This window comes from Panthera onca, chromosome A1, assembly GCF_046562875.1.
Source record: "Panthera onca isolate mPanOnc1 chromosome A1, mPanOnc1 haplotype 2, whole genome shotgun sequence".
NCBI classification, from domain to species: domain Eukaryota; kingdom Metazoa; phylum Chordata; class Mammalia; order Carnivora; family Felidae; genus Panthera; species Panthera onca.
Window position 1 is genome coordinate 163,394,268 of NC_138339.1, and position 26,683 is coordinate 163,420,950.

The 26,683-nt window shown below is 39.9% G+C and overlaps 1 protein-coding gene across 2 annotated transcripts in view; it reads left to right on the forward strand.

The window, feature by feature from the left end:
* The window catches only part of NALF1 (NALCN channel auxiliary factor 1), a 631,514-nt gene that overhangs the window by 489,036 nt on the left and 115,795 nt on the right, over window positions 1-26,683 (forward strand). The gene's annotated exons all lie outside the window — the stretch shown is intronic.

The following is a 26,683-nucleotide window of genomic DNA, read 5'->3' on the forward strand; positions in this document are numbered from 1 at the left end:
TAGTGCTTCGTGATGACAGTCCCTTTCCTTGAAGCTTTGCCAATATGAACTGACTGAATCCTTACAACATATCCACGATGTGCTATTCAGTTATTAGCTCCATTTTACAAATGGGAAAATCAAGTCTTGAGAGGTTAGGTCAATAGCTAAAGTCATATATATATGGGAAGTAACAAAGTGATCAAAGGCACGCAGCCTAGCTCCAGATGTCACATCGTAACTGCCAAGAATATGACCTTCTTTGTGTTCTTTCACGAGTGAGAAAGATTGAAGGTTCAACACCTTCTTAAGGTCACGCAGCTGCCGCTTGGCAACTAGTTCTACCTCCTGTCCAAACTTGACCCTCTCCTACTCCAGCTCCCTCCCTAAATACTAACTACATAAAATGTCCTTAGTCTTTTTTATATAAGGGATTCTGCCCCATTGAGACTGTTATAAGAATTAGTCCAAATAACCCATGCAAAGAATTTAGTGCTTGGCACATAGTAAAAACTCAACTTTAGCAAAGATTATTTGTTATATAATTAGAATAATGTAATATTATATATATATACATATATATATGTGTATATATATATATTTTTTTAATGTTTATTTGAGAGAGGGCACAAATGGAGGTGGGGCAGAGAAAAAGGGAGAGAGAGAATCCCAAGCAGGCTCCGCACTGTCAGCACACAGCCCGATGTGGGCCTCAATCTCATGGTTTATGAGATCATGATCTGAGCCGAAATCAAGAGTCTAATGCTTAACCCACTGAGCCATCCAGGCAACCCTCATTATTATATTAAGTAGACATAGATTATATGGATTTCATAGAGTTTAAGAGGTCGTTTTATCTAAGAAACATCCCCATCTCAGAGATATTAAAATGAGAAAATACACGCATCTTGTAATGGGTGAAATACGTCATTCTATACATATTATAGGTTTCCAAGCAGTGTTGAATGTTGGATTGTCCCAGCATAACCATATCTGCAGCAAATTTTTAAAGTAGTTATGTGTATGACAGGGTGGCAGATACATATATCTGTTTTTAATTTTCTCAGCAATCTGCTAAGACGCTTTTATTATTTCACTGCACAGATAAGACAGTTGAGATTTAGAGAAATTAAGCAACTCGTTCAACATCAAACCATTAAGCACTAGAGTCAGGATGGATATTCAGTCCCTCTGATCCCAGCCTTTGTGCCGCGCTGTGACGCATCAATGATCTCAATCCCTGGATGCCTTTCTTAACTCTTTTCTCTGTGCAAGTCTTTTAGCTCTGAGCTCCTGACTTTTTCACAGAGGAAATGGCCATAACAATGGCCTCAAAGGGCTTCATGAGATCAAGGGAGAGAACAGACAAGACCATTGAGGGAAGGCATATCCGGCAATAGGCAAAGGCGAGGACTCCCTCTCCACTCTTCATCAGTATTAATTGCACTCGGGGAAATATATTACATACACATCAACAAACTTCAGCAATTAAGTGAGAAGGCCCAAATGACACCTCAACTCCCTCAAGAATTCAGAGATACACAATAAATGAAAAGGAAAGAGGTGACATTTGAAAGCGATGCAGATATGGCCACTGGGTTTTAGTCTTCAAACTATTTACACAGATTTTGTTCTGCTGCAAAGTAATTGCCCTATTATTAAGTTAAAAGAAATAGTAGAATTATTAATTGTGATACTGCATTGTGGTCTGAGGTAGGTACTTTGACACCTGACATTTTAAAAGACTCATCCTAAGCTTTCTGATGGAACAGGACAAATGAATTTTCCAAAGTCTGGGCCACACCGTGATAGGTGTTATGCCCCGATTAAGCCCTGTTCTTCTAACATGTTTTCATAGTTCACAGCAGGAAATATTGTATTTTCAGGACAGATTAATATTTGGGATAAAAGAACAACAATACCGGTTTCTTTTTTCTTCTTGATTGATCATTACGCAATATTAATATCGATTAGAAACGGTCACTCCAAAAGTGTTCTTACTTTCCTGTCTTGATCTCCTTGTCACTGTAAAATAAAGTAAGGAGAAACAAAATGACTTGGAGACAATTCAAACCAAGCTCAATCATAAATTAATTTGTTTTTCCATTCAGAAGTCTTGCTCGAATCAGGCAATTGGAAAACAAAATATACATCTGTTCTATAACAAATAATTTTCAGAGTAATTTCATAGCAATAAAAAAAAACTACTTCTACTGATAACGGGCTTTACTCCAAGTTTTGTGCTACATGAAATTAAGGTTCGAGTACCTTAATACACAGGAGGGAGATAAGCCTGGTAGGTTGATAGTGTGTGACTCCCCTAACCCTTCTTCTGACAAGTTTAAAACAGCGATGGCTGTTACACCCCGCTGTGTGCTTTCAACCAATGACTTCACAACCTCCGTGGCCATTACACTGGTAGCAACCATTACATTAAATGCACACAGAATTCATTTAAAGTCAAGCTAGTTAACCTACAGTGTAGTCTTGGCTTCAGAAGTACAACCCAGTGAGTGATTCATCACTTAATCGTGACACCCTGTGCTCGTCCCAGCAAGTGCCCTCCTCAATGCCCATCCCCCATTTAGCCTATCCTCTCAACCCACCTCCCCTCCAGCACCCCTCAGCTTGTTCTCTGTATTCAATTATTTTAATATTCCTGCTGTGGAAGTTCTGGAATACGATTTTACACTTCATGAATTTATTAGCAGATTTTAAATTCCAAAAAGATACGAATTTGGCAAGACAAAGGAAGACTATCAAAAAAAAATCTGTTTCCCATCCTCATCCTTTTCTTCACCATTACAGTGCCCTGCCATGCTCACTCACCAGTTTAATTTTGAAAGATGCATTTTTACAACCGTGAAAATGTATTAGTCAATATTTGGAAGGAGCCAATTTATGAAACTAAAAAAAAAAAAAAAAAAGGAGGGGCACCTGGGTGGCTCGGTAGGTTGGGTGTCCGAATTCAGCTCAGGTCATGATCTCACGTTCCGTGAGTTCGAGCCCTGTGTCGGGCTCTGCGCTGACATCTCAAAGCCTGGAGCCTGCTTTGGATTCTGTCTCCTTCCCTCTCTGCCCCTCCCCCACTCACACTCTCTCTCTCTCAAAAATAAAATAAAATAAAAGGAACTAGTGAAAATTTGGAAGTTACGTCTTTATTAATGAAGTTAAACACAAGTACATTACAGTTGGTTGGAAGGATAAGAAACTGAGTAGAGCTTGCTTAAGATGAAAAGAAATGCTATCAAACGTATTTGTAAAGGGCTACAGACTTTGAGATAGCCAGGAAGAAGTCACAAACATGCCTCACGGTTGGGATTTTAAATTTTTAAAGTGGCGGAAAATTAAAAGGAGACGGTCAATTGTAGATGAAAGTAAGGAAAAGGTCATTGCTCTGTGGGGTTTGATAGGAGGTCCCCTATGTGCTTCCTCTAGACTTTTTGAAGACTGATGAAGATTGGTTATAGCTTCAAATCGCTTTATGAGTTTTATTTGTAGCACATATAATACAGGCGATCCAGGGGCTACTGTTTTAGTGACAATGCCCAACGGAAGTCATCAAGTGTCATTTAATACAGTCTTTAACGTTCTCATATAGCCACGCCCCTAGTTTTAACTTTCGGGAGATTTAAAATGGGATTATGGATATCAGTTACTTAGTCCCATCTTAATTCTCTCTCCTTAGCAGAAGACAGTCTTTCTAGTTCCCTGTGTGTGTGTGTGTGTGTGTGTGTGTGCGCAATGATAATGGCTTTGGAGCAGACTTGGGCAGAATAGCATTCTCTCCAAATCAGTGTCCCCAGACGTCGTGCTGTCTCCACCTCTGGGGAGGTTTACCAGGACTCCGGAAAGTGAGCCCTCCGGATATCCCCAGTTCCTCACCTCTGACAGCAACGCTCAACATCTCAAAACCCAAACCACAAAAACACCACCACCAATAATAAGCAGGAATGTGAGCCTTCCATCACAAATTCTGCCTGAGGCTAGGAAGATTGCTCTTCATTCCAGCCAGCAAAACACCACGAAATTGACAGACTCAGCAATTTAGTAAACATGTCCAGCATTTTGTTCCCCAGCCCTGTGTTCATCATTCATTACCCCCCCACCACCACCAACTAGAAGGAGGTGATGGCTTTCAATCTGTGTAAAGAGCCATTCAAGAAGTTAAACAAAAACAAAAACAAAAACCACACATAGCCCTGAAGGTAAATTTAGGCTCTGTTCCTGGTAAGAATTGACAGAATTGAATCATTTTCTCCTGCTTTCATTTTTCAAGGTTAGAAGCCCAATCTTGCCTCTGGTAACCTCTCAAAGTCTTTCACCAAGGGAGTGACAGAGCCTTCTGGAAAAATGTGTAAATCAGGGGTGATGTAAAGGAACGTTCTAGAGAATCAGAGCTCATTCGGCAGGATGCTTATGAAGGAGGCATTGGAGAAGGTTCTGAATAGAAAAGTGAGGGTCCAGTTGGGAAGTTGAGCCTTGGTTGCTGGTGCTGTGGGCCACATGTTCTTAACTACATGATCAAATCATATGATCACATTTACCGATGAAGCATTTTTCAAAATACACGTATTCTGGGGTTTCTGTCTTGAGAATATCTCCCAGATAATAATGACATCTCTGTATGCAAATCTTAGAATATTCATGCTATGTTACCTAAAGGTTTGTTGAAAATTGATTTCCTTGAATTCGATCTGCCGTCACATTAATTAAAATATAACAAGAATATTTAATTAATGTTCCGTTTCCTTCACAATGAGGATTTTTAAAATTTGCTGAGGCATATCTTAACTCCTAAACATAACTTCATGAATGAAACAGTGCCATGAATGAATGGAATACATTCCCTTTATTTAAGGGAAACTCAAAAGAAAATAAATATACAAAAATAAAGATACATCCTTTTCCCTGAATTATTCATCAGTGAGGAATTCTGAAACTTGCAAATCAAAATAGGTTCATGAATAGCAGGGGAAATGTAGCCCAAAACACCCAACAGAAGCAATCCCTCCTACAGATTGGAAGCATTTACTGTCCTCTCAGGAAAGGAAGGGAGGACAGCCGATCACCCCCACCCCCATTGTGACTTTCCCTAGCACTGTTTTTTAGCACCCTATGTAGGAGGAAGCATTTTATGGAGCAGACCTTTTAGAATATCTCAAGTATTGGAATATTTGATGTGCTCTTTTCAGGTTTCATCGATCTTAATTGTTCATTGATTATGTATTTGGGAATTCACCCACTCACTAAAATTTATCTGTAATTCCCAAATCAAGACTCAGGTGCCTTCATGGTTATTTGGGGACGTGCTCAGAGCAGGGAAAAGTTTGTCTTGTCCGATGGGCTCATCCCCAGCTAAGGTCACACAAGGCAATATTCTGCCTTTCGCTTTAGCTCTAATACTGTAAACAAGTTCTGTTTTCGTGGTCTGTTTTCTGGGTTCTTTTTAATGTTTTTTGTTGGTGATTTTATCATTTAAAATGGCCCCTGAGAGTAGTGCTGAAGTGCTGTTATGTTTTACAGAGAAAATACATCGGAGGGCACCTGGGTAGCTCAGTGGGTTAAGCATCCGACTCCGGCTCAGGTCATGATCTCTCGGTCTGTGAGTTCCAGCCCCACATCTAGCTCTGTGCTGACAGCTCGGAGCCCGGAGTCTGTTTTGGATTCTGTGTCTCCCTCTCTCTCTCTCAAAAATAAATAAACATTAAAAATATTTAAAGAAAATACATCTGTTAGATGAGCTGCATTCTGACACAAGTTATAGAGCTGTTGGTTGTGAGATCAGTATTAACTGAATCAACATCATATATGAGATAAGCTCTCCTTAAACAGAGACACACAGAAACAAGGCGAGGTACTGACTGGCTGAGAAAATGTTGTACCGGAAGCTCTCAGGAACCCAAACCTAGGTGTCCCATGGGAACAGTGCTCCAGCATTTGCTAACTTAGTGTTCATAGCACCTTGACATACTTACCACGAGTAACGAAACTGCTGTAATTTTTTCTCAATTTATTTAAAACCGTTATTAGGTATAGAATTGCTTTAACCTTTTAGGGTTTTAAGATCATTTTTGAATACTGATAGGATTTCAGTTTCAGCGGGGGTTTCTGCCGAAATGCGCTGACATCTTAACGGTTCTTCAGTGCGACCACGAGTGGAAGAGTTTCTATCTATATGCTGGCAATCTGGAGCTGCCCTTCTGGTGATGAAAAAGCTTTGCTCCTCCGTGTAGCCCTGAGGTAGGCCATCTGTCACAGTAGGTGAAAAAGATACCCTCTGGTTATGTTTCTCCACTCCTACTGCTTCTCTGCAGAATTTTTTTCACTGTTTAAACAGTTTTGATTTAACCCCCTTCCATGTTTAAATTCTCTATCTGTATGCCAGGAGGCACTGTGGTTAAATGTAAGTGTTTTTGTCTCTTCTGCAAACTGGGCAATCTGTATGGGGTGGGAAAGCTCTTTCCAGACTTGTTACTGAACCAATAGATGAATGGTTTTGAAAATAGGCTGTTTATTGATCTTTTAACAAAATCTATGTATTCAAAAGTGGATTGTTTTAGGTACACAGTATGGTTAGTTGCAAAGGGATGGTTCCAGGAACTAACCATTAATATCGGTATCTAAAAATTGCTCTTTTTTGATATTTAACTTAAACTTACTGGCAATTTTCTTTCGAAAGAAAATATCTTACAAGTAGAAATAGGATACTTAGCAAGTTTTGCCTTTGTTTTTTCATGGACTATTTTGATGTCCTTTGAAACACATGTTCTGCCTCCCTAAGAGTTAATATTTAAGGATATCTGATATGGAAACACTTTAAGAAAACATTCATGAGCATTTGGGTTTTCTTTTCTAAATGTCTGGCCCTTTACAAATCTTTAAAATGTGCATAATAATTTCCTCTAATAATTAGTTGAAAGAATATTGTATCTGTTATCAAAAACAATGCTTCATGTTCTAATGAATAACTATTTAAGTTTAGAGAAAGAGCCCGGGATAACCATCAGGAGAACAGGATTTTGTACTGACTAGTTCACTATATAAACCTCTGCAAGGTACTTGGTTTTTCTGGGGCTCAGTAACTCTAATTGTGAATTGAGGTGTTGAGATAGAGTTTCCTCTCTGAGTCATGTCATCTGGGGGAAAATATGATAATGCGCCCATGGCAAATATTCGTCACACGGTATTTATATATTTGTATTTGTATCATTTTATTATTTATGAACAAATTGCTTGTGAGTTTCACAAACAACTGAACCATTGTTCTGCAGTCTTCAAAATATCATATTACTCTCAGTAAGGTATCAGAAAAAGAAGTTAGGTTTGAAATTCCTCCAAATGATAACAAAAATAAAATCAATACGTAGACATTCTTGAGTGTTCGGTATTATAAGACTGAAGTTTCTAGATGGGCGTTACCACGGTTAGGTAAACTTGATCACTTAAACACTTTAGGAAAAGTGAATATTTGAGACTACCCGTATTTTCTTTTCTTATCTAGTTCCCTTGCCGTCGTATTGTCTGTCATTGCAATTATTACATATTTTATGTAAGTTTGGGACCATCTCACATTTCTGTATCTCATGACACCGGCCATAGCCGTGAAAAAGATTCACTATGTAATCAGAGAAAAGATAGTTATAGAGACAGAAAGGATGTGGTGGAAAACGATAAGTTGATAAAAACATTTTCATGAATTTGGAAGAATTTCGTTAGCAGGAATCTTTATTTTCATTCTTGTTTGGGGCATTCTGTGATGTTCCTCATGACAGAATTTGAATTTAGACTTGTCACATTTGAAATTGAAAGACCCAGTTCAGCTGTTTGTACACAAATATGAAACAATTATTGCTGGAAGCACATTTATTCCAGTATCCTTGTGTAACCATGGAGACACAGCCCCACGGCTTGAAAAATTGCACAGGGTTCGCGTCTATGAAAAAGCCTCATGCAATAATTCTGGATCAGTGGAGAGAAGAGGGTAGAAACACAATATACTTAAACGCCAGAATATTCCATGCCTTTTATTTTATGCTTTCCCATTTGGAGTTATATACATATAAACATTTCCTCTCATCATTACCTCGATGTATGTTTCACCCCAAATGAGAATCAAAGGGGAATTAATGAGATGAAGGCTTTATTCTCTACAGTTTCATCTATTTTATCATAATGTCAAGGATGTAGATAAAAATTGGAATATTGTTATGTTGATATTATACATACTAATTATCAGCCATCATCATGACATATATGCATATCAGGGATATGCGTATATGGGTACAAATATATGTATCCATATATTTGTCAACGTCTTTTCCCTTTTGACCTCAAGTAAACAAAGTCTCAACTTCCTCATTGTCAGAGCCGGAATAACCAGATGAGCTCCTCTTAACTCCTGAGGGTTAAAAATCCCCTGGGTTGCTACCCTAATGCATATTCCAGTCAGATGTACTGGAGTTTTGACAAGGGCACTGCCTGGAAATGACTGCCTGTGATTTGGGTCAGTCTAGCTAATCAATGCAGCTGCCTTCAAGCTCCCTTCGCCCTTCCCACGGGGAGCCAGAGTCTGGAGGCCGTGTTGGGCAGTTGGGGAGCACAGATGCTCCCCATGGAGCTTCTTCTCCTGAGTTCTCCAGAACCAAAGATGCCTCATAAACAAAAAGCAAATGTCTCATTCCCAAACTTCACTTCTCCGAGTCTAAGAACCTTGCCTTACTCATCTCAGGCTGCTGGAATAAAATACCACAGCTTGGGGGGCTTAACCAATTGCACATTTCTCACAGCTCTGGAGGCTGGAGGCCCAGATCTGGTGCCACATGGTTAGATCCCAGGCAGCTTTACAGATGGCTGCCTTTTTCCTGTGCCCTCACATGGCAGGGAGAGAGAAAGAAGAAACGAGAAACCTGGTGTCTTTTTTATTCTTTAATTTCTTTCAGGGTTTATCTTTTAGAGAAAGAGAGAGAGAGGAGGGGCAGAAAGAGGGGAACAGAAGAACAGAAACACACTCCATGCTGACCCCAGAGAGCCTGACGCGGGGCTCAAACTCACGAACCGTGAGATCATGACCTGAGCCAAAGTTGGACACTTAACCAACTGGGCCACCCAGGTTCCCCCTTGTCTCTTCTTATAAAAGGATTAATTGCATTCATGAAGCCCCCACCCTCATGACCCCATCCAACCCTAATCACCTCCCCACGGCCCCGTTTCCTAACACCATCGCACAGGGGTGAGGGCCTCCACGTATGGATTTTGAGGAGACACATTCAGTCCGTGACTAGACCCGAAATGAAAGAGGGAAGGAAAAGACTGATCTAAAATTTCAAAAGGGGAGGTTAGGCAATAAACCCTGTGGGGACAATTCTTTCTCTCAAAAAGTAAATTGAAGAGTCAAGCCAGATTTTCTTAGGAGAATAGCCACTAAATAGATGCGAACGAGCTTTGTTGAAATACAGTTACCTAGGACAGCACATTGTGCTTCCTGGATACTCAATATCACGTTGCATTTCCTAAGGACAAATGTTCCTCTTCATGCCACTTGATTATCAGATCGCCACATGGCTTTCCAGAAAATGTTTCAGCCTCACTTGCATTGCCAATTCAGTCTCTTGTATCGAAGCAAACTTTAATGTCTCCTGAGATTTTATTCTTATATTGTACTTTTCTAAAAATTCCACTAGGCTTATTTTCAGTGCCCAACATCCTTTATGTTTAAAACAATATTTGAAGGCAACATGCTCTTGAGTATAAGTGTCTCCTGGTCCTGATAATGTAGCTCTGCTGAAAAGCTGTGCCTCATTTATAAATGTTACCATGGCATGCTGGTGAAACCTCTCCAAATCACATCTCTAATTTAAAACCTAGTTAATGATATCTTTGTAGACATATTAGCTTAGAGTGTTTGCCCTAAAAGTCTTTTTGATCTTCACTGGAATTGTGTTTGTTTGAGATGCTGCAAAAGAGGCACCTTTCTGGTGGTTTAGACAACCAGTGTGCATGAGCCCAGAACCCACGCGTGTTGGTTCATTGATTTCCTCCTGTGACTATAGGGGCTTAGCCTTTGGATTGCAAGTTTATCCCTCTATTTCTTCCTTTAAAAGAAATGAGATGAGAAAATTGTGTCCCTAGAACATGGGCAAAATATTTATGAGGCATTATGCTGTTCATTTAGAGATGTATTTTGTTCCTCCAAACACTAGTGTATCTATGAGATAGATACAGAGAAGACAAGAAGAGAGCAGAGAAACCAAAGGTTGTGTCCAAGCCATTCTATTAACTGTTATAACTAATTGACAGAGGGAAATGCATTATGTGAGGGCTTCTGATATCAGGTGGGACTCTTGAGGTTAGCTCGATCTAAATTAGATAATTATAAAAAACCAATTTGAACAAACTTCAAGAAAAGTTTGTTTTAAGCACCAAAAGCATCCAAGCACTGGAGGGAGAGTGTAACAAGTCTAGGGAGGAAAATTACAAGAAAATAGAGCAGTAAGAGCTGAGCCCAAATGTGTGTGCATATGTGTATGTGTGTGTGCATATGTTCATTGTGCGTGCATGTGTATGTGTGTGTTTGTATGTGCTTATGTGCACTGTGTCTGTGTGTGCATATGTGCATTGTGTGTGCATGTGTGTGCTTGTGTGTGTGTATGTGTGTGCATCTGTGCATGTCTGTACGCATGTGCATGTATGTGCATATGTGCATTGTGTGTATGTGTATATGTGTGCATGTGTGCGTGTGTGTGTGTGCATGTTAGAGGGGAAGGGGGGTTGGAGGGAGATAGGTTTTAGGAGAGGAGGTCACATTGGGCTAAGCTCTAATGGGTGACCTGGCACTGGATGGAGGGAGCCACACTATCAGGAGGGAACAACAGGGACATAAGTGTGTGCCCAGTAACCTGTACAGTCACCTGTCACATAAAATTAATAACCACACCCTCCATATCTGATGGCTCTTGGGGCCAATTGCCAAGTACTTAAGAAGGAAGCCTTAGCCATCTGAATACTGGTACTGTAACCCCAAATAGGTAAAAAGAAGAGAAAGTGAAATGGTCACCCACAGTGAGGTGTGTTGGAGGTCTGATAGTTCAGGTCAGTGAAAGTTTTAGAAATATTGCCATCATCCTGTTTCATCAACCTGAAATTATTCACAAGCTTGATATATTACCATATCTAGGACACCCAGTGACATTTGATTAAGTGGTAATTACACAGAAAGCCTGATAATAGGAAAGAATGTCTTAAAATATGTGAGTGACAGCCTCTTAGAATATTACCCGTTCCAGAAGAGTTTGGACATGGCAGTCTCATTCATACTGCATTTGCTTCACAAAATGATATTTCTCAAGATGGGGATAGCTCGGCCGAGCTTCAGGTTGAACAGAGGCGGCATCTCAGACCTCACCTCCTAGAAGTCAGCATCGTAAGGTATGCAGGGGGCGGTGAGTGGCCAGCAGAGACATGGCCAGTGAACCTGAGACAGTCGTTGGGTACCCCATTTGATAGTTTTCGCAGCTTCTGGTATTTAGAGACAGGCATGGGCTATAAATCTTCTTTCCTGCACCTTAGTTATCAGGTAGACTACCAAGGGGAATCAAATTTCTCTCGAAAAACAGCTATTTATTTATACCTTCCATGCTTCAAGCTCAGTCAAGCCCCAGCTTTCTGGCCTGACCCTCTTTGGTGGGTCAATGCAGACTATTTCTGGAGCTTGCAACACCTTGGTTGGATGCTGTGCGGGAATCCTCCAAGGCCACACCTGATGGGGGCTCTAGCTGGGAGGGGGCTCCATGCTGAAGAGCTTGCTAGCTCCCTCTCTCCTGTTCCTGCAGGGTCTGACGCTGCTTTCAGTATTGTATAGCTGATCCACAAATCGTCAACACGCCTTGTAATCCGGAAATCATTGCAATGCCCACGACTCAATCCTTAGTGTATGGTCTGAGACAAAGAATCCGAGTTCAAATCCAGACTGCTTTACTAGCCAGGAACGGGTGAAGTTACTTAGCCAAGTCTCAGTTTTTATTTTTGTAAAATAGGCAGCTTAGAGAGTTGTTCTAAGAATTAATTGAAATAATGCATATAAATCACCGAACATGGTGCCTTGCACCAGACAACGTTAATAATAAAAGTTCTGCTGCCTAATGGTTGGCAATATTCTCGCAGTCCAGGAATGCCTGCTTGGGTCAGCCCTGCTTGGACAATCTGGGTTATCCAAAGAACAATGGAAGAAAGTGTTTTTGTGGGGTAAGGGGCTAACCTATATTAAACCTCTCTTTAGGCGTGCCTCTAAGAAATGATTTACGCTAATTTTGCCAGATGATGCATTACTTAGATAAGGCTCAAATCTCAACCTCTTGCTTCCTGCTTCCTAGTTTTTCAACCTTCAACATTTTTTTCTACGACCACAAATTTTTAAAAAATTGTTTAAAATTTTCATGTTCTCCTTTTGTGATGACTTCATGCTGGTTAAGTGATTTGATGAGAAATAAGAATATTTTCTTAAAAACTAGCAGTTACTGTAGAATAAAATGTTAGAAGTCAAAGGAGAGAAATTGACTTGTTTTTACCTCTCAGCTCTGAAACTAACCAGGAGATTTTGGTTCATTATTCTTTTTCTTGGGTAAACCAGGACTATAAAATGTGCCTCACAGAATTGTCTGGAAGATTAGTTAAGAAACAGATGTGAAAGGGGCACCTGGGTGGCAGTTGGTTGGGCGGCCAACTTCGGCTCAGGTCATGATCTCAAAGCTTGTGGGTTCAAGCCCGTGTCGTGCTGATAGCTCAGAGCCTGGAGCCTGCTTCGGAGTCTGTGTCTCCCTCTCTTTCTGCCCCTCCCCTGCTCACACTCTGTCTCTGTCTCTCAAACATAAACATTAAAAAAAGAAATTTTTTTTTTAAAAAGATGGATTCTATAATCAAGTCATTAGGTTACATTATGTTATTTGTATATTTGATTTTTATTTCTTTATATTGTATTACATTATCCCATTTTATAGTATAATATACACACTATGCTTTTCAAATTATACGGTACTTGCTAAGTGTCATGAATAATTTCAGAACGTGAAAAATAAAAATCGTATGTTAATAGAGCACTTCCACATTTTTAAAGAAGCCACTGACAATTTCAGCATTTGATTGAGCAGACTATCTTGGGAAGGATAGAGTGGATTGAGATAGTCCTCTTTACAATTGATTTAATCCTTTCAGCAAACCCATTTTGTGTCAATAGACATAAATCCCTTAAGATGATTAAAGTAAGCAACTTGATTCCTCCAGGTTTTGTTAATATCATAGCGTAGAAACGGTCTATGAGGGATTGAAGACTGTACCTTGAGTTATTGACAGGAGATATTTTGGCATAACTGTCCTGTATCAATATATTTTGTTTTAATGCATCTGCAATGAATAATGATTTCTTTAGAGGTAATGTAAACTGTTGAAAAGTGAGAATGATCTCAGGAAAATCTGGCCACTGCTTCATGAGACCACGTGTACATCTTTTACACACACACACACACACACACCCCAAACTCATACACAACATACCATGAGTTAATGTATATGTGTGGTGAGAAAATGGAAGACTGATTAACAGTTAAGTCTTTATGCCAGGTTGTTATCTGGCTTATACTTTCTTGGAATTTAGGGATTTTCCAGAAATTTGTCTCTCAATCTGCAGAGATGCCCTGATACTGTTTAAAACAGAGTTTTTGTTGGTTTGTTATAGAAATGTCACACTTTAATCTGCTAGCCAGAAAATTAAACTACAAGGTCAAGCACTTTAAGAGAGACCTCAGTTATGCAAATTTGAAATTGCCCCTGGTAGGTTTTGGTAAGCACACTAAACCCAGAGGGAGGAAAAGTTTAGAATGGGTTTAAAGTTTTTCAAGGATAAAAAGCAAAATGTTTTAAAATGATAGACATTTTGAAATAAATTGTTTGATGAAAAACATAAGATACTATGAATTATAAAAATCATAGGATGTGCTGGAAAATATTTGCCAAAGTGTTGTGGCAATCATAAAAATGTAGCTTTTCTAAAGTCACTTGTATCTTTCCTACGGATGGGGAAAAAATGACAGGAAATAAAGCACAGATACATCCTAACAATCTCTCTGATAAATTCAAATTTAAAACGAAAATTTAGGGGGGGAACTAAGGATCAAAAAAGGACCAAAGCAAAATATAATGGGTATGTGTTCATAATTCAGTTATTTTGGGTTTATTTTATTCTGCAAACATTTGCTGCCGTCCTGTCATGGACACCAGCAGGCTCAGGGCAGGGAAGAGCCAATAGTCATCTCCTATAATCTGATGTGGGGAGAAATGAATAATTAGGAGCCATTGGTAAATTCTTAAGCAGAGGAAGCAATAGTTAAACTTGCATTTAAAAAAAAAAAAAAAATCTCTCCAAGGATGAAGTAGACAAATAACCGGAAAGGCAAAAGCAGGCACTCAACTCAGAGGCTGATAATATGACCTTTCCTCGAACTCCCCAAAAGAGGAACAGAGCTGTGTACGACTGGAAATGTGGAAGCAGGATGGATTTTCTGAAAAATCCTAAAGTAAGGACCTGAAGATTCAAGCCCAAGTGAAGCAAGCTGGTTTAAGTGTCCTAAAACCAGAGTGGAGCTTTTGAAGCTGTGGAGTGGACCCTGGGGGTTATGGATATAGTATTCTTTGAATGGACTCTCTCCAGCTAATCAGAAGCCATGTGGCACGGTGGAGGGGGAGAGGGGGGCATCTGCTGTCTTGGGGGGAGACAGAGCTGAGCCCTGGCGCTGCAGGTTTGGATCCTGAGGGTCCACGGCCAGCAGTCGCCTAAACGGGTCTTCCTTGCCCACTTCTCGTCTTGGTGTAGTGAAGACATACGTGGTACAGACTTCTCCATGAAAAGGGGAGTACCCTGAAACCAGAGAACCGGCTCTGATTGTAATGTTAGTTGAAAAGAGCAAGAGAAGTCAGGGGCGCCTGGGTGGCTCAGTCGGTTGAGCGTCCGACTTCAGCTCAGGCCATGATCTCATGGTGTGAGGGTTCAAGCCCCGCATCAGGCTCTGTGCTGGCAGCTCAGAGCTGGGAGCCTGCGGCAGATTCTGTGTCTCCTGTTCTCTCTCTAGCCCCTCCCCTGCTCATGCTCTGTGTCTCTCTGTCTTTCAAAAATAAATACATGTTAAAAAACGTAATAAAGAAAAGGAGAAGTCAGTGGTGGTAAAATCCGCCCCGGTATTTATCCCAGAACCAGCGATTAGGTGACGTTGGCAGGAAATTACAGATGGAATGTTTTTCTGAAACTCAAAAGGAAGAAAAATGGATTTAGGGAACAGGTAGTGTAATAAGGATCCAGGATTGGTGTCTTACACTGGGTGATTGGTTTGTGGTGATTGTGGTACTTTAGAAACGAGAAGTCATCACAGAAATCCACTCTTCATTTATTCAATCTGGTGCCCCAAATTATTTCTCTTCTAGGGCATCTTTATTGTCGTCAAAGAGGCATTAAACAAATTGAAGCCTTTTCAGTTAAGACACAGGTATGTAGGTTTGATCATATTACACATAGGTGAGCTTATAGGTGCTCGAAGTGTTTTTTGAGGGTTTTTTTAGTTTTTTTTTTTTCTAGAGAATGTTGTTTAAAGGAAAACACCAGTCCAAAGGGAACAATGTACCAAGGGCTTACAAGGATTGGTTGGATCGGCACGGCCAACCAACTGACATAACGAGGCAAATGTGGAAAGTGTGCCAACCAATAAACAAATACAAGACGGGGAACCTGGTTTAACAAAAACCCTGTGTTCAGTACGAGCCAATAGGGTGGATGGTATGGCTACTAAACATAAATAATAATAATAATAATGTATTAGACTCTATTGCTGGAGAAAAGAAGGCAAAACTCTCACTCTACCTGAATTGATTGAATATGTCAGAAAGATAGTTTTTAAGTTTTGGAAGTCACACTGTAAACAGGGAAATTGGCGGGAAGCATAATTTAAAAGTATTCACAGGCAGAAAGGCTGTAGAAACACCCAAAATGGTGTATGTTAAATCGTGGACAAAGTCTGTGTTGTTACAGATGTAGGACCAGGAAGAGCTCACAGAAATTACTGGAGGGGCGCCTCGGTTAATGCGTCTGACTTCAGCTCAGGTCGTGTTCTTGAGGTTCACGGGTTCCAGCCCCGAGTCAGGCTCTGTGCTGATAGCCTGGAGATTGGAGCCTGCTTCCAATTCTGTGTCTCCCTCTCTCTCTGCCCCTCCCCAACTTGTGCGCGTGCGCGCGCACGCTCTCCCTCTCTCTCTCTCTCTCAAAAATAAATTAAAAAAAAGAAAAGGAAAGGAAAGGAAAGAAAAGAAAAGAAGAAAAGAAAAGAAAAGAAAAGAAAAGAAAAGAAAAGAAAAGAAAAGAAAAGAAATTACTGGAAACCAGAGTTCAGTTCCAGACAAGGACAACCTTTGCACCATTTAGAGTTGGTCTGAAAATGGAACGGACTGCTTTTCCAGAGAGAAAAAGTTGGCGAATGTCCTGATCCTCAGAAAGTCATCTCTCTAATTATTCCTGAAATCAGCATTTAAACACTTGGAATAAACTTGCTAAGTGTAGCTTTTTCTTCAACTCACAAAGCAAATTTAATGTTTCCAGTGCAGTTCGAGATGTTCTTCTAGCAGTGAAAATTGCCCAAACTACAGGGAAAATGATTAATACTCATTATCAATCACTTGCAATGTTCTCATATTTTTGTCTCAATATTCAGAAAAATAAAATTGCTTGTTCTGTTCTTTTAGCCAGCCTGTTCCCTTCAACTCATTAATTTATCTCGGAAACTCCACTTTTCAAATTTAAAGGCCCATAATTAGAAAGAATGTTTGGTATTGATGGAAAAAGTAAAATGAATACATTTTCAACAAAAATAAAAACATTTGCCAACCTTTTGAATAAATGGCCGGTAGACTTGCTTCATCCATTTTATCTTTTGCTATTTATCTTAAAATCCAGTGTGCAATAATATTATAAATTTCTCCAAATTTTAAACATCTGTATCCTATGAAGTCATAGAAATATTTTTACGATTATTGGCAGAAAGTAATATTCTGAAAGATGTAGCGGTTCCTGTTGAGACCGTGTCATCAGTAAAAGCTCACAGAGGTTCATAGCCAGAAGGCACTTGAGTGAATACACAATGTAACTTCTTGTAAGGTGAAAACTTGAAACCAATGAAGGCGACCACATGGGTAAGCTTGTCCTGTCACAGCTCAGGACACAGAATTTAGTAAATGTTCACAAAGCCACGGTTCCTTGCTCAAAGGAATTATGATTCTTGCAACATTAAACATGTATTTATTAGTAATGAAAGGCTTGTAGAAATAAGTCTTGATTAGTGCAAGATTTGGATGGTAGTGCTGATTATTTATTATCCATCTCAGACCCTGCATGATTAATAGTTGAATTCTGTTTCGGTCCCTTGACTTCATTCTCAGTTAAAATGAAGTCAGTGCGGGGAAGCAGGAAAACGCCTTAAGGATCTGGAAGGTGCCCATTTGATATTGTGGTTTCTTTGACAGCAGGAGGGTGGGTCAGGAAAAGGTAAATAAATAATTTTGTTTGATTGTTTGGGTTTTTTTTTGGGGGGGGGGAGTGGGTATCTTTGGTGGATAGGAAGAATTCTCGGGAAAACTTCCAAAGGGAAGGTCGTTGATGGGATGTTTTTCTTCTCGACTGTAAAGTTTTCAGATTTACTTTAAAGGACTGAAACGGGGGCACCCACGTGGCTCAGTCTGTGGGCGTCTGGCTCTCGATTTCAGCTCAGGTCGTGATCTCACGGTGCATGAGTTCAAGTCCCATGATGGGCTCTGTGCTGACAGCACAGTTCCTGCTTGGGATTCTCTCTCTCCCTCTCTGCCCCACCCCCGCGTGCGTGCGCATGCTCTCTCTCTCTCTCTCTCTCTCTCTCTCTCAAAATAAATAAAGGACTAAAACAGCCATGGCTTCCTACTGCCAGTCAGTGTTTATCTCAAATGCACATATTTAAAAGACTCGTCCTGGACAAATATATGCGTAGCATTACACACAACAAGCCAAAAGTCCTGGGATTTTCTTTCCTGGCAAACCACTTCTGTGCCCATGTCTTCGTGTCCCTGATGTTCGCCAAGGAGGTTTGAAATTTATATCTAGAGCCCTGTTCTCTTCTCTAAGTTCCTGCTAAATGTCCCAACTTGGATGCGTCACAGACAATTTAAATGTAAACTTTTTAAATTGGCCTCCTGGTCTGTCCATTCAATCCAGCTTCTCCCTCTCTAGCATCAGACTGGTGGTGGTTCTTTTCACCATTCAACCACGTTGGGATCCTGGCATCATCTGGGCAGTTCAGAGTCCTCAGGTGAGCGTGAGGGCAGAGTGCAGGGTGGAGGGCGGGGGGGAGGAAATGCCCACACAGTGGCCTGAAGTCACCTTAGTTGCTAATTCTGGGACCACCATTTACTGACCGCAGGCCCCTGGGCCGGTTACTTCAGTCTAGCAATTCTATTCGTCATCTGTACGAGAAGGATGATTATACTAGAACCTACCTTATATAGATGTTTCGAGGGTTTAACGAGTCAATATTCATTATTTACTATTCTACATTATTTTATTTATACACCTTTAAGAACAAGGCATGACATATCACACTTTCTCCTCCCATGTAACCAATGACCAATTTTCATCAAGTATACCCCTTTAATTTTGTCCTTATCCATTCCATCCTTCCCAGCCTAGCTGCAGGTGCCTGGCCCTCATCACCTCTCCATGAGATACTGCAGTTGCCATGTGATTAATCTTCCCATGTTGGTCTTGCCTTGAACCCCGTCTTTATGCTCCTGGCAGAGTGACCTTCCAATATGTAACTCCAACCATCGTAGCGTCCTGTTCAATGTTCATCAGTCAGTTCAATATTCTCTTGTGACTCATCATTTTAACACTGAACCTGTTGGTCTTTTTGAGGAGGCCATTTGTGTAGATCCTGCCTGCCTTATACCTCGCCACTTTGCCTTTCACATCTCTGTCAATACTGATCAATACCCTGTCTCTGTCATCAAGCACCTTGTTAAGCTGTTCCGTTTTGGGTGGTTTAGCAAACTAAGCTCCTGAACTCTGCTGCTTAATCTCTTTCTCCCAGACAAATGTGAGTCTGTGTAGGAGTATGTGTAGATGAATGTGTCTTAGAAATAAGTGTACATTCATTTAGAAATGTACCTACAAATGGGAGCGGCTATACACACAGGCACTTGCTTGTGTAATTTAACAGCACCAAGCGGACACTGTTCTGTTTGTAACACATATAGACCAATTCCTTCCCATCATCATTTTATGAATCGTGCGTAGTGAACTTTGGTTTGTTCCCATTTTTTTTCCTGTGTAAACAGTGTAGCCACGAGCACCTTTGTGCCCAGTCTTTGCTTCCATGTGTAAGAACATCAACTGGGAAAATTACCAGTAGTGTAATTGTTAAGTCCAAGGGGGTGAGCATTTAAAATGTTCATAATCATTTCCAATTTGTGCTTCAAGAGAGACCCCACTTTTTAGTCCCACCTCAGTATACCTGAGACCAAGTTACCATCCCCTGCCCCAAGCATGTAGACATTTTTTCCGTACGAATCTGAATTTCCATTCGACAGCTGTACTTTATAAACATGCCTTTCTCCTCAGAGAGTTTTTTTAGGTTTGAAAAAGTGATAGACTGTGGTTCGATGTAGAATAAATTCAGGTTTTTGCAATTTGCACGGTTTCAGCTACTCAGTAACTTACAGAAACTTTGTAAAGCAGTGACAGTTTCTGTGCAAAAAAAAATACAAATATGAATTCTAACTTTTGCTTCTTTAAAGCATGAATTTTTCAGTTGACAATAGGAGGGAGAAAAACTAAAAACAGGCTTGCTTATTATGTGTTAATCAACAGTGATGTCGTTCACATATGTTGTCAGAAAACTGGCGTTCATAAATAAATCCTTAGTATGTAAACATTTGCCTCATGAAATGAAATGAAAGTTAATAGGAAAAAAGCTATTTGCTTCCTTTACTTTTTTCCTGGCACAATTCTTATCCACAGTCTTATCCCCTCATATCTCATGCGTCTTACAAAGAACAATAACAAGAAAGTACTAGAATCTTCAGTGCTTGTTCCTTATGTCAGTTCTATTAACTTGTGGTATTGGATTTTGCATACTTTTGAAACACATTTCATTCCAGAAATTCAGCTCTTTCATGCTTTATTCAACTCTTTTGTTAGTTGTTACTACCTTGAAGAATTTCTATGAGTTTTGATTTAAAAAAATTCTAACGTTAATATTTTGATGCTTTATTTTACCTAAATTTTATGCCTTTGTTTTGTCTCAGTTATCCCAGATCCTCTTTATGGTGGGCAGATTGTGGTTTAATGTAATTGCTGGTTAAGGGCCCCCAAACAGCTTCATTATTTCCTGTTTTCTATGCTATTCTGTGCGTGTTATCAATATGCATATACAACATACTATTTCATATAATTAATACTCTAGAATGTACTCTTAATATTAATAAGATTTAAACCAAACTAGAAATCCAGTCTGTTCTGGACATGATATTACTACTTACCTTGTCCAAATTAAGATTACACTTCATGTTTTTGAGTACAGAGTTTAGTAGCTGTCTTCATTTCGAACCTAAAGATTATTCCTAGGAATTCACGTTGTTTTCAAATCTCTAGTTTGCTTACATCTCACATATGTAAAAGATTGTTATCAATGTCAGAGAAAAAATAGACAAAACTCAAGTCTTTTTCTTACTGGGATTCTAGAATGGTTTTGTTAAAAACCAATGATTGTCATCCAGGTACATCTGTTCTTTAATATTTATTGGAAATGTATGAACATATGTACTTAAGTAGGCTAGTATTCCTGTCTCGATGAAGGATTTTAGGCATGGCTTAACTTAGCTAACTCTAGAAAGTAGTTATATTGTTATTTTGACTATTAGCTTATCTCCAACCACACTCTCCTCTCGAATCTTTAATTTTGCTGAACAAGTTTTGACAAAGATGATAAAAAAATAAATGTAAGACTAAGTATTCGTCTCTTTGCAAAATCAGAATTAGAGTCTTGAGTACTAATGTTCCAGCTATAATGTTAGATAAGTTCCATTTCTATCACATAATCTTTTCTGTCTTTGTAGAAAATAGCTTTCATTTACATTTCTAAAAATAAAATGAAAACTTACGGGTTTTACTTTTGTAGATGTTTCAGTCTTCCCCACTTCTCTCTTATTGTTATAGTTGCAATGATTCCTTAATTAAAGATTTAGGTATTATTCTCTGGCAACGGAGGATGTAAAATGAGGTCATCAGTCGCAAATAAATCAGCGAAATGCGAATCAAGTAAGTTTCTAAAAGGAAGAGAACTACAACTTGAGTTGTAAGATTTTAAGGCATTTTAACTTCCATTGCATCAGTAGAATAAGCTCATTTCTACTACTTTGGGAAGAAAAGCCGAAAGCCAAAATAATTTTAAGCAAAGAGAGATGCTGTAGACTTAAAAAAAAAAAACAAAAAAACTTGGAACAAAACTAGAGACTCAAGCCGAATGTAGGAAAGAGCTGGAACATTTTTCAGTTAACTTTTGATAAGTTTGGAGGACCCGGAAGAACCAAAATTCAGTATCTAAAATAGAAAACACTTATTCAAAAGTAAATCTGAAAAACAAAGTACATTAGAATTCCATTTGCTCAATGCCAACGTGAAGTTGCTTGCAGTGTTCTGTTTCACATTATGTGACAAAAGTAAGTTACCAAGAGAAGGCAGTCGAGGTAAGGTTGTGGAAAGCTTTTCAAGTCACACAGAGGAAACGATGCACACAGCCCAAAACATCACAAGCTTCTAAGTATCAGAACTGCTCAGTGCAAACCCGTGTTTTAGTGAAGCAAATTTGTTGGTATCAGAGTCAGTTCCAAGGTCAGTATCAGAGTCAGGACGGGTGAAGGAGTTTGCAACAGATGCTGCAGAAAACGAGCTCTAGAGGGAGACTCATGAAGCGGGGTAAACCTGAGATAGATCTAGAGATAGAGATAGAGGTAGGGGTAGGGGTAGGGGTAGGGATGGAGACGATAGAGATAATAGAGATAGAAACAGACGTATAGATAGATATATATTTTTTCCTGAGACATACTTTTAAGAAAACAATGAGAACTTATTACTGAAGAACTGTACCAATGAGAAGCGGGGAAATTCCTCAGTTCTTTCACATTTTCTATTTTGATATGCAGAAAGGGTATTGAGAAAAGAGCCAATCTGAAGGCAAAGGTCTTATTTTTAGGGGGGGGTCAAGTTCAGTTTAAGGTGAGGGCAGGGAATTCTCGTGGAAGGACCCCATTAATTGTGGGGGAGTGTGTGGCCCTCCGGGGAATAGCCACATCAAGAGTTATTTGTGGTGACACTGTGGCGGAGAAATGAAGGAACATGACAGAAGTATTTTCAGACTGCACAGTTACCCTTCTCCACCACTTGGTAATTGTATTGCTTTGATTCCATTATATGAATTACATGAGCTTTCTCTCATTTGTTTCTTAAATCCACGGATATTTTTGAGTGACTACTAAGTATTTTGTATGGTGCTGTGTACTGGAGATGTTAATAGAAAACGAAGAGATTCCTTCAGGGGTAGGCAGGTTATTGGAAAATATAAACACAGGAACAGATAGTAAGAACCACCTGGGGTAAGTTCAGTGTCCAGTAAAGTATATACCTCACCTAGCCTGGACAGGGAGGAGGTGCTCAGAAGACAATGAAGCTGGGATAATTAGGAAAAGACCTGGTGCAGGGGGAGAGCGGGAGATCCTGTGCCAAGGGATTTGGGTAGGAAAGGAAAAAACGATTTCACGTGGGACCTACTGGGAATCCATTCTTGCTGCAGAGTGAAGCTGAGGGTATAACTAGGCAGAGAGAAAGGGAATTCTGGGAGGGGTGTGAAAGAAAGCTAAAAGCACCAAGTCTGGGCACATCATCCAGACTCTCCTTCAGGAACTAATCCAGGATCCTGGGGCAGTGCGGAGATGGAAGGATTTGCACTTCTAGATTATTCAGACCATCCTGAGGAAAGTGGATTCCAGGAGGCCACTTCATTAGAAAGCAGCCAGAATGTTCTAGGTCAGCAAGAAGGAAGACCCTTATTGGGGAATGGCAGTGGGACTCGAGAGAAGGGGAGCAGCTCTGAGAGTTGTTTAGAAGACGTTCCGACTCAGTAAATTATGAATAATCTCAGGTGACTCACAGGTGTTCTACTTTTTCCTTTCGTTGCTCTAATTTTCTTTTAGGGCTAATTGAGGTTGTGCTTATGATTAGTCTTTTCCATCTGGAAACTCAAGACTTAAGTGCTGGAAAATATGTTTACATTACTTTTTTAAGACAATCTTATCCCTTATTTGTGTTCTATTTTTTTTTGGGGGGGGGTCTTCATTCATCGCTCCTATAATGCCTGTTCTAGATCCTGCTCGTGGCCATTTCTCTATCTCCCTTCTTCCATTGTTTTCTTTGTTACTTTCTGGAGATTTCCTAAACTTATCCTCTAAACGTTGTATTATTTTGTTTTTGTTGTTAGTTCAGCTATTATATGTTACATTTCTAAGAGGTCTTTGTTCTCTGTTTCTCTTTATAGCACTCAGTCCATTTATCATGAATGCAGTTTTTTTTTTTCTTTTATTTCGATGAGAATATAATTTTTGCAGTGGTGGCACTTTCTTCTCCTCTCAGTATTATGATAATTTCCCTAAGTTTTCCCTTCTGATTTGTTTTGGTTCCAGTCTTTTTAGGTAAGGAGCTTTTCTGAACTATCTTATGATACTTTCTTTTTTAGCTTTTTTTTTTTTTTTTTTTTCTTTTCCATGATTAGGCGTGAGGCACTTAAAATGCTGACGGGATAATCTCTGACTGGTGGGTGGGGATTTTGGAGTCATTCCAGAGTTCTCTGAGCTGAATCTCCAGCCCAGCGGGGCACCTGAGGGCTTTCCCCACCAGGTCAGTTGTCACTCTTCTGCATTTTGGTTTTTATGGATTATGATTGTGGGTGTTAGGTGTCTCTGAGTTTCACAGAAGCTGAAGTTTGTATTTCTGCTCTGATTCTCCTTGATCTTACATATTTTTAATTTTTTTTTAAGTTTATTTATTTATTTTGAGAGAGACAGAGGCAGCATGCATTGGGGAGAGGCAGAGAGAGAGAGGGAGGGAGAGAGAAAGAACCCCAAGTAGGCTCCGTGCTGTCAGAGCAGAGGCCTCCGAGGGACTCAAACCCGCAAAACTGCTAAATCATGACCTGAGCTGAAACCAAGAGTCAGACACTTAACCGACTCAGCCACCCAGGCGCCTCTCCTTGATTTTATTTTTAATGATTTCTAAGTACAGAGAGCACTGTGACAAATGTTGGAAATATCTTCTCCCATTCTGTCAGTTGCCTTTTAGTTTTGCGGATTGTTTCCTTCGCTATTGCACAATATGCTAACTAATTTGGATGTAAATTAAACAATAAAGTTAAGAAAAAGATGCTTTCACAATGAAAAACAAGTAATAAAAAAAAGTTGGAATTTTGCCACCTTAAAATCAGAAGTCTGCCATTTGAATTTTTTTTTCCCTCTGGATCACTTTTTGGGAAACTGAGTTGCGATGAATTTGCTCAAAGATTACCATGTTGGGGCGCCTGGATGGCGCAGTCGGTTGAGCGTCCGACTTCAGCCAGGTCACGATCTCGCGGTCCGTGAGTTCGAGCCCCGCGTCAGGCTCTGGGCTGATGGCTCGGAGCCTGGAGCCTGTTTCCGATTCTGTGTCTCCCTCTCTCTCTGCCCCTCCCCCGTTCATGCTCTGTCTCTCTCTGTCCCAAAAATAAATAAAAAACGTTGAAAAAAAAAAAATTAAAAAAAAAAAATTATTTAAAAAAAAAAAAAAAAAGATTACCATGTTATTTAATACACAATAAAATATAGTTCAAGCTAAAGAAAACTCCTTTTTGACTACGGTGCTGCAGTGTTCCTTTCTAAGCCAGTAAACCCGATGAATACCAAATAAATAGATGTTTTATTAATTAGGAAGTTTATACGTTCTGAGATACATGTTTTAAGATCTGACAGTTTTCAGATTAAAGAAGCCGCATCAAGCATTTCCCGTTTTGGAGGACTCTTTGAAATTGACATACATTTCCTATTACAGTTTAAACTTGGATGGTAAACAGGTTTATCTTTTAACGCAGCATGCTGGGAGGTAACAGGAATTCTCTGTCAGTGCTGGGCCTCCTTTACAGCTTCTTTTTTCACTTAGATTGTAGATGAAGTACCTCCAAGCAAACATAATACAAACAGTACTGATAGTAGAGATGGGAACCGCTGAAAAGAATCATCTCATTTAGTAGGAAAAAAAAGTGTCAGGATATTTGGCTGGCTCCGAATCGTTTCTTATCAGATTGAAACCTTTTTTTTTTTTTTATTATTCTTTGTGTTATTTTCTCCATTTGTGTTGTTTTCTCCATTGTGTCTTATGATGGAGGGGATGGATATATTTACATATTTCACCTAAGAAGAGGATCAGGGCATTTGGGGGTGCTTGGGTGGCTCAGTCTTTTGAGCGTCTGACTTCCGCTCAGGTCATGATCTCCTTGCTCGTGAGTTTGAGCCCCGCATTAGGCTCTGTGCTGACAGCTCAGAGCCTGGAGCCGGCTTTGGATTCTGTGTCTCCCTCTCTCTCTCTGCCCCTCCCCTGCTTGTGATCTGCCTTTCTCTCTCTCAAAAATAAATAAACATTAAAAAAAATTTTTTTTAAAGGAGAATCAGGGCTATCTGGGTGTCATTATTTCTGTGTTATTCTCTGTCAGGAGAGCTACCTGTTTCCTTTATACTTGATGAAATGAAACTCATGGTGATACTTTGATATAAAGAAACATCACTGGTGAGAAGAAAAGAAAATGTTTTGTTTTTTTTCTCAGTGTGATAGGAGAAATCACACCTCAATACCTAAAATACTAAGACATTGAAAGCAAAGCAGACACAGACACAAAACACGCTCAAAACACCACTAAAACGCCTAGCCCTGCAAATGCATCCCACCTTGCTTGTAGCCCCTGACTCTAAGCGCCATGCGGATTGACATCTGGGATGTCGGAGCTAATCTCGCAGGGTATGCTGCTTTTAAAGTAAAGAAATAAAATGGCTCTTCATGCTTCCCTGAGAGGAATCCTCTCTCCTGTAAAACTCAGGGAATGAATAAAATGGTAAAAGAGAACCACTTCACCACAATGAATGTGAGGCTGAACTTGAGCCACATGCTAACCTAATCCATTACATAAATGGTGTGTTTTTGAGAGGCAAGCACTGGGGCACCTGGGTGGCTCAGTCGGTTGAGCAGGTGCTCTTGATTTCGACTCAGGTCATGATCTCACAGTCTGTGAGTTCAAGCCCCACATCGAGCTCTGGGTTGGCAGCTCGGAGCCTGGAGCCAGCTTCAGATTCTGTGTCTCCCCCTGTCTCTGCCCCTCCCCTGCTCATGCTCTGTCTCTGTCTCAAAAATAAACATTAAACAAAAATTTTTTTTGAAGAAATATACCATACGTCCCGGCTGTATGACAGCCAGTGCCCTGGCGAAGGAAATGTTAAGAGAGACTCAGAATTCGAAGTAGTCACACAAACATGTGCTGATTCTTCACGCTGAGCACCAGCCTCCATGCTAAGGTCAAGC